This window comes from Canis aureus, chromosome 21, assembly GCF_053574225.1.
Source record: "Canis aureus isolate CA01 chromosome 21, VMU_Caureus_v.1.0, whole genome shotgun sequence".
NCBI classification, from domain to species: Eukaryota; Metazoa; Chordata; class Mammalia; order Carnivora; family Canidae; genus Canis; species Canis aureus.
Window position 1 is genome coordinate 32345751 of NC_135631.1, and position 12750 is coordinate 32358500.

General features: G+C 34.5%; 1 protein-coding gene across 1 annotated transcript in view; it reads left to right on the forward strand.

Annotated features, from left to right (window-relative positions):
* The first annotated feature begins 9955 nt into the window (after positions 1 to 9955).
* The window catches only part of SEMA3A (semaphorin 3A), a 454575-nt gene continuing 451780 nt past the window's right edge, over positions 9956 to 12750 (forward strand). Inside the window, exon 1 of the mRNA XM_077863814.1 lies at positions 9956 to 10097. The gene's annotated coding sequence lies outside the window, so the exon portion shown is untranslated. The remainder of the gene's footprint in view (positions 10098 to 12750) is intronic.

A 12750-nucleotide genomic window follows, 5' to 3' on the forward strand; every position in this document is an offset into this window, starting at 1 on the left:
AACTATTTGTCAGCATAAGTGTATAAAGATATGCATTTCTGACTCTACTTTGCAAAATTATGTGTGTGTGCAGGGAACTGAGTGAGGAGAGAGAACAAGGGATACTTAAAACAATGCCGTATTTACAAAGCACCCATTAAATTACCGAACTTTGGCAACATAGTGGTGGTTTTTAATTTTAGTTCATGATAATACTTGTTAGTGCCAAGATTTATTAATGAGGGAAAGTAGGATACATAAAAGTATGTGTAGTGATTTTTAAGGTTGAAAAACCATTTTGTTGGAAAAAGTTACTTTTATTTCCTAACCAACAACAGAATACAAGGTAAAATTTACATGGACGTTGATGCTAAAATAGTTAGCATATACTCAATATGCTGTCAGTGTTTAAAAGTGCTGAAAATGATAAGAAATGGAATTATGAGTAAAGACTTTGCAAAAGAAAATGAAAAAGATAAAAAAGAAGAAACTCATATTATAGGTGATCTAAGGTGTTGACAAACAATTGATTTTTTAATAACCATGTTATTGGTAAAATAAAGACATGAGGAAATGGATGAGTTTCCTAAAAGTCTTACTAGAAAGAGTTAACTAATTTATGATTGGATCAAAATACACATTATAATAGAGGTTCGTTCTTGATTATTGCTCCACAAAAATCTGGATTTACTAAATAGGTTGTACTGCCTGTACTTTTCCATCACATAAATAAAACGACATATGTAACATGCCACTGTGAAATGTTAAAGTATTGTAGAATGATTATTTGAACAATGAAAACCAGCTTTCACTCTTCTGATACTTCCTGCCTAAAGGATTTTTAGCATTTGCTTTAGTTGTTTTTTTTTTTTCAGATTCCTTCAGTGTTCTTTAAAAAGCAATGTCTAAATATGTATAATCAAAATGTGCTGTAGTAAACTTCCACTCAATTATGTGACAAGTTTTAAATCTTGGTGAGAGAAAAATAGTTTCTTTTATATAAGCTTGTGGAAACATTTCTGAAGTCTGGCAGTATAGTTAGCCATCTTTTTCTAATATGAATAAGGTAAAAAAAAAAAAGTAAAGAGTTAGCAATCATTCTTGGTAGTCATTTCTGGCAAGTCAAGCTAGGATGCATCTTAATGTGTATAATTACTAAATTAGCCCAGATAAGGAGGCAATGTAACATGTTTCTAATGACTTGGAATGTTACCATGTATGTCTAACCCTACCAATTCTGGGACTTTTGGTAAATTATTTAATGTCTTGTAGCCTCAGTTTCCTTATTTATAAGATTGAGTAAGAGTAGTAACTAATCCATAGAGTTGTTATAAAGAATAAATGAGTAAATACTTGTGAAGTAATGCATTCGTTTCCTAGGGCTGCTATAACAAGTTATGATAATCTTGGTGGCTAAAAAAATTAAAAAACAATGTTCCCACAGTTGTGAGATATTGTGTATATTCTCACAATTTGTTAGCCAGAAGCCTGAAAGTAAGGTGTCAGGAGGACTGTTTCCTTTTGGAAGCTCTGAAGGAGAATCTGTTCCATACCTATCTCCTAGGTTCTGGTGGTTTCAGTTTAATTTACAATAGCATCAAAATAATAAAATACTTGAGAATACGATTAAGCAAGAAGGCAAAAGATTTGTACACTGAAAACTATAATACATTGCCGAAAAAAATTAGACACCAATAAATGTAAGGATATCCCATGTTTGTAGATTGGAAGATTTAGTATTGTTAATATCTAAATACTACTCAATGACATCTACAGATCTAATGTGATCTCTATCAAAATTCTAATGATGTCTTTTGCAGAACTAGAAAAATCAATCCCATGCCTCATATGGACTCTCAAGGGGTTCCAGATAACCAAAACAATTTTGCAAAAGAACAAAGTTGGTGATTTCACACTTCCTGCCTTGAAAACTTACTACAAAGCCCCAGTAAACAAAACAGTGTCTAAGAGTGTAACAACAGACATATAGACCAGTAGCCCAGAAATAATCCCTTACATATATCAAATGATTTCAACAAGGGTGCCAAAATCCTTATTCAATGGGAAAAGTGTAGTGTTTTAGTAAATGGCACTGGGAAAACTATTTATTGTAAAGGAATGAAGTTGTATCTTTACCTAACGCAATATCCAAAAATTAACCCAAAATGGATCAAAAACCTACCGTAAAAGCTAAATCTATAAAACTCCTACAAGAAAACATAGGAGAAAAGCTTTTTGACATTGGATTTGGCATTGATTTGTTGGCTATGGCACCAAAAGCACAGGCAAGAAGAGGAAAACAGTAGATAATTGAACTAAATTAAAATGCAAAACTTGTATGCGTCAAGGACACAATCATTAGAATAAAAAGATGACCCACAGAATAGAAGAAAGTATTTGCAAGTCATATAAATACAACCATTCAGCTCTCTCCTATGTGACAAAAATACTTGAGTGAAGCATCTTAACAAAGTAATTTGGTAAATATTATATTCTTCAAAAATAGATGTCAGGTTGTCTAATATAATTTTTTTAACTTTGCTTTGATAGACTTGATCAATACAGTCAAATGAGTATCATCATATAGATGACTTTTGACAGAATCCTAAATTTTAAAAAATTTAGTCTGATCTAGCTTTGTTTTAATGACAGGCAAATACATACATGTATCTATAAGTACATGTCTACATGTGTTTCTATATATTAAGACATATCTGATTATTTGAAAGATTTCATTTAATTTCTGGATAGTATTATTGAAAAAAATAGGTCTAAATTGACTTTGGAAGTTTAATAAATTGACTGAAATACTTTTATTGATTAAATGCTCCTAATTTGCTTTATTACTTGCTCACTGCATAGATCAGCATCACTTATTTCTTTCAGCCACGTCATGGACATAACATCCTAATCTTTTTAAAGATTTTATTTATTTATTCATGAGAGACACAGAGATAGAGAGGCAAAGACACAGGCAGAGGGAGAAGCAGGCTCCTTGCAGGGAGCCAGATGCAGTACCCGAACCCCAGACCCGGGATGACGACCTAAGCCAAAGGCAGACGCTCAACCACTGAGCCACCCAGGAGCCCCTAGCATCCTAACTTTAATTCATCATTCATTTATTCATTCATCTTTAAAGTTAATACTTTATAGCATCCACCTTAATTTTTTTTAACTTAAGTATTTCTATTTCTTCAAAATATCATTATTTAATTAAGTTAGTAAGGAAGAGACTTTTAGTTTCCTATCCAAAGCATTCACCTGTCTTTTCAGTAATAAACTCTTGATTTATATTCTACATAGTTCAAATGACTTCATTAACCTTCCTCACAGTTGTGAAGCCAGTGTATAAGCAAGGATTGCCATATAAACCCTTTTGGATTTACCCTTTAAGACGGGCTGAACAACTGGTATCAGATCCTTTTACCATTCCAATCTTTCTTCTGGTCATTGCAAAAACAATGACCAGAATTCCACCAACAATTTTGAAACTTAAAGATGACATCTATTATTAGCCGAAAATGGCGCAGCAGAAAGAAAAAAGCTAGATCTCTCTTTGAAAAATGATTCCATATCACACTTGGAAAGCTGTTTCTGGATTTCTCTTAGTTGGACAAAGAGGAAACATTGAATCTATATTGATCTTACTTTTAACCTATTAGTGGAGTTTTTTTTTTTTCCTGTTACTTGTAGAGTTGATTTTCATTCAACCTTCTCATTCATCTCTAATTACTATGAAGTCTTGTTGCTTCTAACTTTGATATTTCTTTTGAATCCAAAGTTTTGTTTGTTTAGTACTATTATCATTAACAATCCATCTGGCCATCCGAAAGAATTAAATCCAGTAAGTTTTCTGTGTTTTTGATAAATATTTCAAGAAATATTAAGATATACAAACATTTTTAAATGTTTATGACATCTGAACTAGAATATAATCATGAAGTTGGGTATTAGGGATACAGAGAAGGACGTTGATTATCCAACCACAAGCTTATTATGTTCATCCCATTGTATGAGATTCCAGTTCAGTGATCTCATCACACATAAACTTCACAAATACAGATTGGAATCCTATTTTTAAAAATTGAGATTTGCAGAAGTTTAATTACTATTAAGTGATGGAATAAGGATTTAAATCAAAGGCTTTTAAAATCTCACACTTTCCACTGAACCACAAGCACATGGCATGAACATGGGGTTAGAAATGGGAATGGAATTTAAGGAAGACTTAGGGTATGTACATCTAGGGGGATAGTCATAAGCAGAGCAAAAACTGATGAACAAATGAGAAATGCAAGGCAGTGCCTGAGTTATTGCAGCGACTCAAAGGCTGTCTTGCCTTTTTCTAATCCCTTCCAATTAATCTTTCCAAAATATATTTATCATGCCTGACACTTACCAGAAAACTTCCAACAATGTTTCTTTGTTCTACATAATCTTTCCCCTCCCAGACTTTCTCCATGATTTCCCTATTCAGACCCTCTATTTGATATAGTCTGTTTTTGTCATCATTCCTGAACCACACGATGTCCTTGCGTACCTCTGAATTCATGCAACCCACATTGATCTCTCATTTCTCCTACCTCTTATTAAATTTATTGTCCATATCATTCTTTCTGATCATAAAATATCATTTAATTTATTATATGTGTGTATTTTCATCTCAAATAGTTTGTAAAATGTCTTGGGGTCAGACATTAGGTCTTGCTTTGCTTCTTTATGAAGTCTACATCAGTGATAGCTTATAAGTAGCTATTATTAGTTGAGCTGAATTAAAAATTGCCTGACATATTTTGAAGGATGGTGAAAATAATATATTTTTTATTTATTATTTTTAGCATTTGGATTAATTGGCTCACAAATATTAATTTGCATATTTTCTAGGATTGGCCTAAGTAAAATTCTAAAGTTGGTAGAAATAATTTTTAGATCTCCTCCTTTCATTCAAATCATTCTGTATTCCCTACCTCTAACCTTTGCCTAATTTTTCCCTCACACAGATCTATCTTTTTCCAGGGCATATCCTTCCCTGGCTTCACCTCTCATGGGGATTCATGCTATTAAGACTCTCTCATCCAACCTGGAGCCTTTTTGATGGTGCACGTTCCATTTTTGACACGCCTGTTTATATTCCCCAAGAAAACTCTTCTGTAATACAGCTGGTCCTTTGAAAAGCATAGTACATTAGCCTTCCAGTGACCACTAGCTAATGTTTTAAACTAATCCAGAGGATAAAGAACAATTTAACAAGATATTCTAGGTAGCATCTTTTGTCCTCCTAGATCATTAACACTTTTGCCACAGCAAAAATTTTGGTAAGGATGTTCTTGACCTTGGACAGAAGGGCATTTTAAAGAAAATATTTAAGGCCTAATAAGAGTAAGAAGTTGACTAGGACTGGAAATATTTTGTGTCATAGAACTCTATCATGCCTGGTTTCATGAAAAATATTGTTCCTAAGTATTTGTTAAATTCTTGATTATTCACACTCAATTGACAAACCTCTGTATACAATTTTTTCAGACCTACTCATAGAAATATTTCCTCTGCTCTAATTCTATGCATCCCTTCTTATTGATATTTTATCCTGTACTATTAAAGCAATATGATCAAGTTAATGAAATGCTAATGGTTTGGGGTGCACACTTTTTTCTTCTGCCAGTGCAAGGTGCGTTTTAGAACTGATGAGCCAACAACCAAAGAATAACACTTTTCCCATCTTCTAGGAATAGGTGAATTAGCAGAAACACAACTTTCTGTTTCATCTTCACCTTACGTATAATTGCACCCACCTAAACCACACTAGATAAAAACACTTCTGTGTAGAAGATACAGTTGATCCTATGCTTTAATAAGCTCGGTGTGTTTTATTTATTACATTAACAAGGTCCAGTATTGAAATCATGGGGCAGAAAAATGGAAAGATATGGAGTATTTTTTAAGATAGCCATATAAAGCGTATTTATAGTTAAAAGGTTTTTTGTTTTGTTTTGTTTTTCTGTTTTTTCAGAAACGCTGACTTGCCACCAGGGATCAGCACAGGTGTTTGTTTGTTTTGAGATTTTATTTATTTATTTGAGAGAGACAGAGAGGGAGGAGGGGACGGAGCAGGAGGAGAAGAGGGAGAGGAGAAGCAGACTTCCCACTGACCAGGGAGCCTGACATGGGGCTTGATCCCAGGATTCCAGAATCATGACCCTGAGCAAAGGCAGCTGCTTAACCGACTGAGCCACCAGGTGCCCCAGCACAAGGTTTTTTTTGTTTTTTTTTTTATTGCCTTAAACTCAAAAGTAAGCAGTTTGAAACTCAAATTATTCAACACTTGAGCTTTAAAATCTTGGCCCAAGTGAAACACATGTTTTAAAAAAAGAATCAAATCTTGAACCAGATAATTTAAAAACATCATGAATTTTGGTTTCAATTACATAATATCTTAAATATTTGAGCAAATACATAAGACAAATATTTGTAAATTGTTTTTTAACAAAATATTTTGATGATGAATTGAAAATAGCGTATCACATTTGGAATTTATTGAAACAATTTGATTAATAACATATCACATCCACATATCATAGCCACAGTGACCGTAGTCACTATCAGTAAAACTAATGGGGATGTTGTGTGTATATATGATGGTGATAAACCCAGTGGAAAGCAGTAGAAATCAGCAACAGCGTGGTTTGTTGTTGGGAAAATTCTGATTTTTACCTTCCTAAAGAAAAAAGAAAATAGCAAGCCTTAGGCCATTAGTTCATAAATTAGATAACATTTGGTTTTAAAGACTCTCTTGAGGATAGGCTTATATGATTGGTTGTGAATAAATCTACAAATAAATCATAGTAAAGTTTGTATGGTTCTCCAAATCTTACCCAAACTTTGGTATATAAGTTAGACTGGAAACTCTCCAGGACATTGTTTCTTGGGATGTTTCCAATATGTCCCATTTTTAGCCAACATAAAAAAAAAATCAACAATGGAAGTATTCATGGCATTTTATGTAAAACCATGAAAATGTAGAAGTTTTGGGTTTTTTCCCAATGAAAATTTTTGAAATCTGAAAATGCCAATGCTTGGCTGAAGTTCTTAATAAAAGATTTCAGATAAGTCACAGATAAGCTTTAACCTAATGTACTTAAATCCAATTAAAGAAGGTGAAGATTAATTACTCTCCTGTACAGTATCTCTACAGGTACTTCTGTAATTCTCTCAGTAGCATATTTTCTATAACTTGGATAGCAGTGTGTGCTTACAACGTCTTTAGGATATCCAAACCCTCACACATACAAACATGCACTCTAAAATAACCAGACATTATTTCAAAGGCCCTCTCCTTAATGTACAAACAGTAGTTGTTAACCATTTAGGTCTCTTCAAGTCACATTGGCCCCTTGGGTTACATTTAAATCACAACCTGCTTTTTCTCTACTCCTTGTTCCTGTCTTTTTCTTGGTACTCTCTCCCCATTCTTGATACCTTATATTTATTTTTCTTCATCATCTTTTAAAACTGTCCTTAGGGTTTTTTTGCATGTTAAAGCATATTTATTCTCATTCTCTTATTTTGAGTAGAAATATAGAAAGGACATTTTTGCTAAAGCATTATTATTATCAACTCCCAAAGTCAGAAGACTATAAATGTGTATGTTAGTGCTCTGGCGTATAGCATAAGACCATGCTGCTATTCAAGACCAGAGTTTTATTTTTGTTTATCTTTGGCAAAAAGTTTAAATATATGTGAGATTCTTATTATTTAAATAAAATTTTCATGGAAGCATAACTTACTTCATTTTCAGATTTATTTTCTCTTTTTGTCTCTAGAATTAAATAAGAGTTTCTTTTACCCTTTTTGTCATACATTAATATGATTTTACTGCTGAGTAAAAATAAACTATTAGAGGAAGTAAAACATTTATTCACAGGAAAATGATAAAATATAAAAGGGAGAATGAGAAATTACTACTCAAACAATAGATTTGGACTGACTTAGGTAAAGCTGTTAAATGAATTAAAAATTAAGAATTTATTTATTTATCCTTAGTTTTCAATTCTATTCTTCCTTCTTCCATTGATTTGCTGCAAACCAGTTAGAGATACAAAGAAACATTTGCTGAAATGATTTAATTATAAGAAATTGTGCCAATGAATTATTTTAAAATTTACGGCCTTAGGCATTTTTACCCACATTGATTCTTAGAGTCCTTAATGGGACTTTTATCAGTGGGATGGACAATATTTCTATTACCTGTTTGGATGCATAAAGCTAGAGTATTTGACTACTTAGAACTACTCAAAGAAATAAAAGAGGAAATCATTCCCAATTTTTCTAGAAATCAATGATAATCATTTTTTAAAGATTTTATTTATTTATTCATGAGAGACACACAGAGACAGGTGCAGAAACATAGGCAGAGGGAATAGAAGGGTCCCTGCAGGGAGCCTGTTGCAGGACTTGATCCCAGGACCCCGGTATCACACCCTGACCCAAAGGCAGATGCTCAACCACTGAGCCAACCAGGTGCCCCATCAATATTAATCATTTTATCTTGTGCAGGATAAAAATTATTTTGCATGGAGACTGTTGACATGATTCTAGAAGAGTGAAGATTCTAGAGTCAGGTCCAATGGAACTGTGCTACCAAATCATAACAAATATGTGAGCAACTCCAGCTTTCCCTCAGATGGAAACAAAAAGTGACAACTATAATAACATTGACCTTACAGCGTCCTTGTAAGACTCAAAAGAGATAACACATTTAGAGCTCTTTGCTCTGGCATGTAGCAACTGTTCAGTTATCATCATTTTTTTTAAAGATTTTATTTATTTATTCATGAGAATACACAGAGAGGAGAGAGAGAGAGAGGCAGAGACACAGGCAGAAGGAGAAGCAGGTTCCACGCAGGGAGCCCGACGTGGGACTCGATCCCGGGTCCCCAGGATCACGACCTTGGCTGAAGGCGGCGCTAAACCGCTGAGCCACCCGGGCTGCCCTGTTATCATCATTATTAATTATGGTAGTTACACATTATTTAACAAAGGAAAGTAGCTCTCAACAACATAGAAACATAGACTGAACAGTTCCGATCTGTCAAAGTTACTTATATTCATTGTGATTACTTATATATTTTTGATTGTCAGAGTGGTAACATAGAAAGCGGTAAAATTTCTGTGTGTTAAGGTGCTTGAGATCACGTGTGGTACGCAGAAATAACTACAAGAAGATTCTTTTTCAATCACATCTTTTAAAAAAAAATGTCCAATTGCAGAATGTCAATCTCCCTGACAGTGTAAATCTCCTTAAAGCAATTTAATTCAGATTAAAAAGATAAGCATGGCTTCTATAGCAGAATGGGAGATCTGTTTCAAATCCATCACATTAACACTATCAGTAACCCACGATGACCCATGATTGAGTAGTTTTAATTAAGTTCAATTGGAGTACTGGGGGAAAGGTGCTTCATTTAATCCTTCATTAATAGTTAAAGTGAATATTATAAATATCTCTATAACTTTTGTAGCTTGAACATCTTTCTTTTTTATTGAATTTATTGGGTTTTTTTTCCTGTAGAGTAGTACCATTTGGGGAACTCCGATTCCCAGGAGCTTTAATGCTACCCCACTTCTAGCACTATAAAACAGAGGCCTGCTGTTTTAATCACGCCTCTCTCTCTCTCAATGTTGTTTGCGCCCTGGTACAACCCATCTGCCTCGAATCTAGGGCTCCGCTGGGGCTGCGCACATCTGCCAGCCAGACTACCTTCGTACACAATTACTCAATCCACCGTAAGGCTCTTTAATAGGAAACAAGTGTGACAACGGCAAGCCTCTTTTTTTTTTTTTTTTTTTTCCCTCCTCCCTCTTAAACCACAGAGTCAAATAGCTCTAATAGAGATGAAGCCTGATAGATCCGCCCAGGTGTAGGTGAAGCGGCGGAGCCCGGGGACAGATGCTGCGCTCCCCGCCGCAAGTCCGGGCAGCCCCGCCGCGGGCCGCTCCTCGCGCGGTCACAGGCAGCAGCTCGGGCCGCTCGCGCTGGCGCCGGGTCCCAGGGCGACCTGGAGCTAGGTGAGAGCAGCGGGCAGCCTTCAGGCCAGCGGGGACGAAGGACAGCAAACGCAGTAAGTGGAAAATTCATTCTCCCTTCTTTTACTTGGGAATTAATTAAGGATGTTTACTCTCGGGGAATCCTCCAAAGGCTGCAAAAGTGAACCAGCGAAAAGCCTGTGTTCAGAACCCTGTGGGTTTCCTCCGGTTTCGCTTTGCACGGGGCCCTGGCGCTGTCACTGAAGCTGACACACTCTGCGAGGGACTTCCTCACTCACAAGGTCTCAGAACTAAAATGTGCTGCTAATAACATTGCTAATTCAGTCCTGCAGCCTGGCAGATTACTCACTATTTCTGAGCGAAACCTCCTTTATTGCTGTCAGAAATGGTGGTAGCAAGTGTTTTGTCACAGTTCTGAGGATAAAAAAAAATATGTGCAAAGTACATACTTGGCTTGAAAATAGAATTCAACTTTTACGCATAACTGGATTGTTCCATCACCGTTCATTAGTGTTCAGAATTTGCTTGCGATTTTTGCGTACCAAATCCATTCTACAGCTCAGTCTCTTACCAAAGAAAGGATGCTGAAAACTAAAAGCGGTATTAAGTTGTAGCAGTAATGACAATGATAATGAATTTTTAAACAAACAAGACAAAACAAAAGGTCATTTGTCTAATAGCATAGGAAAAGATATTAAAGCCAGATGTAGGAAATCTCAACTTTGACTTTTTGGTCTTTCATGCTTGGTTTAAAGCAGCCTTCACTTTACGTTTACTTTGCATTTACAACTTCAGATTCACCATTAAACTGCATTTGAGCTCCAAGTTCAGATTTGATCTAAATACAGCCCTGTTCCTTGAGCCCCCTACTCTGATTTTTACTTGGCTATGGGGAGTCTTTTTACTACTTATACCATATATCCTGAATTGTGTTAACAAGCTAACTGTGGTGGACTTTTTCAGGTGGAATGTCAGCCAATGTGAAAGAATGTGTTTGCTGTTCAAATGTATGATGTTCTTTGTAAGAAATAAACACATGAGACATATGCCCTGACAAAGATTCCAGTTATGATTGCTAAATACAATCCATCAAATATTGCCCAGAGATAATCGTATTAAAAAGGATGTGGTTAAAGACTGTCAGCATGTCATAATATCTATTTACAGTCCTTTGAGTTTTTTTTTTTTTAATTTTGGTTTTTTTTTTTTTTTAATTAGTCTAGAAAGCTTTGTTGTCTCAAAAGACAATGCACATATATAGGGTACATAGACAGGTGAAATAAGATAAAACACTGTTGCATTGTTTAAATAATTCCCTACCGGCCAGTGTTTTGTTTTTGTTTGCTAACTACTATAGATGGACATCATTGAAATTGATGGGTTAAAAGCCATGACGGTGGAATCCTGATGACTCCTTTGTGTATATTCAGAAATGATTTAGCTTGGATAAAGTTGCTGCTATGAAAGGTTTAATTAATTACTTCTAGTTAAATATATTTCTTTAAGAATTGCATTTGACATTACTGATGGTGGAGTACATACAGTTTAAAAGTCATTCTTCATGATATACTTTAACCGACAATTGTTGGCATTGAATAGCGGTCAATGTCTACCCCCTACAGGGAGAGAATCTAATTTCACTACGCCTTCCCCAGTACATGAATACCACGAGTACAGTTCACACATATGAATGCTGTAACCGTGTCAATGACTCCAACAAGTGCCCCTTAATGAAAAGGTCAGGGCTGTGATTAATAGGAAGCCTTTTTCAAAGGCTGGACTTCACTTCAGCACTGCCATTAGATTTGTTTCGTCTTGATTTACTTCGTTTGCCTTTCAAAGTATAATAAAAATCAAGTGGTCCTATGCTGCACTTTTTAAATAGTTTGTGGTTAGTTTTATGTGATGATAGCACAGTGGTTAGTATATTTGGTTCGGTTAAAAAAAAAGTAAAAAAAAAATCATTCAAGCCAATTATTGAGGGCATAGGCTGATGGATGAGAATTTTATACTTTATCCAAATAGTTAGAATATATAGCCTTTGACTAAGTTTGAACTAATTAATAAACTTTAAGAGGTGTTGTGGGGATAAAGATGGAGTGACAGAGGAAGGGTTTGGTATTTTACATAAGATTTATTATGTTTAAATGGTAGCTATTTGTCAGCAAGTAAATATACACAACTCATGCAAATAATGATTTTTCACTAATGGAGAAATTCATTTAAGGCTATATAGCTAAGTGGAGATAAAGACAGTAATTATATCTAGTGATATCCTTAAAGAAGCAATTTAGGCATCTATAATATAATGGTGGTTTTGTTACAATCGTCCCAGTTAAAACTTATGCTGGAAGCATTAAGTCCAATTTAAAAATTAAAAAAAAACTTTTTAACTGGAATTATATTCTGCTAATAAATATATTAAAATTTAAGCAATTTACAAATTACATGGTCCTTAAATAAATTCCTTTGTTCTTTCATTCATGCAAGTGTCCTGTGTCTCTCTGGCTTTATCTGTACATGTTTTCAAATAAGATTGCAATAAAAGCAATTAAGTAATACAAATAATATAAGTACATGTAAAATATATGTGCTATATTTATTCATGCAAATTCTCATATGCTTGGAGGAAATTTTTTTAGAAATCACAGGATATATTGACTTATTTCGAGAGATATTCTCTCTTAAATAATTTATAATTTTTAACACTAAGTCAACCCTAAAAGT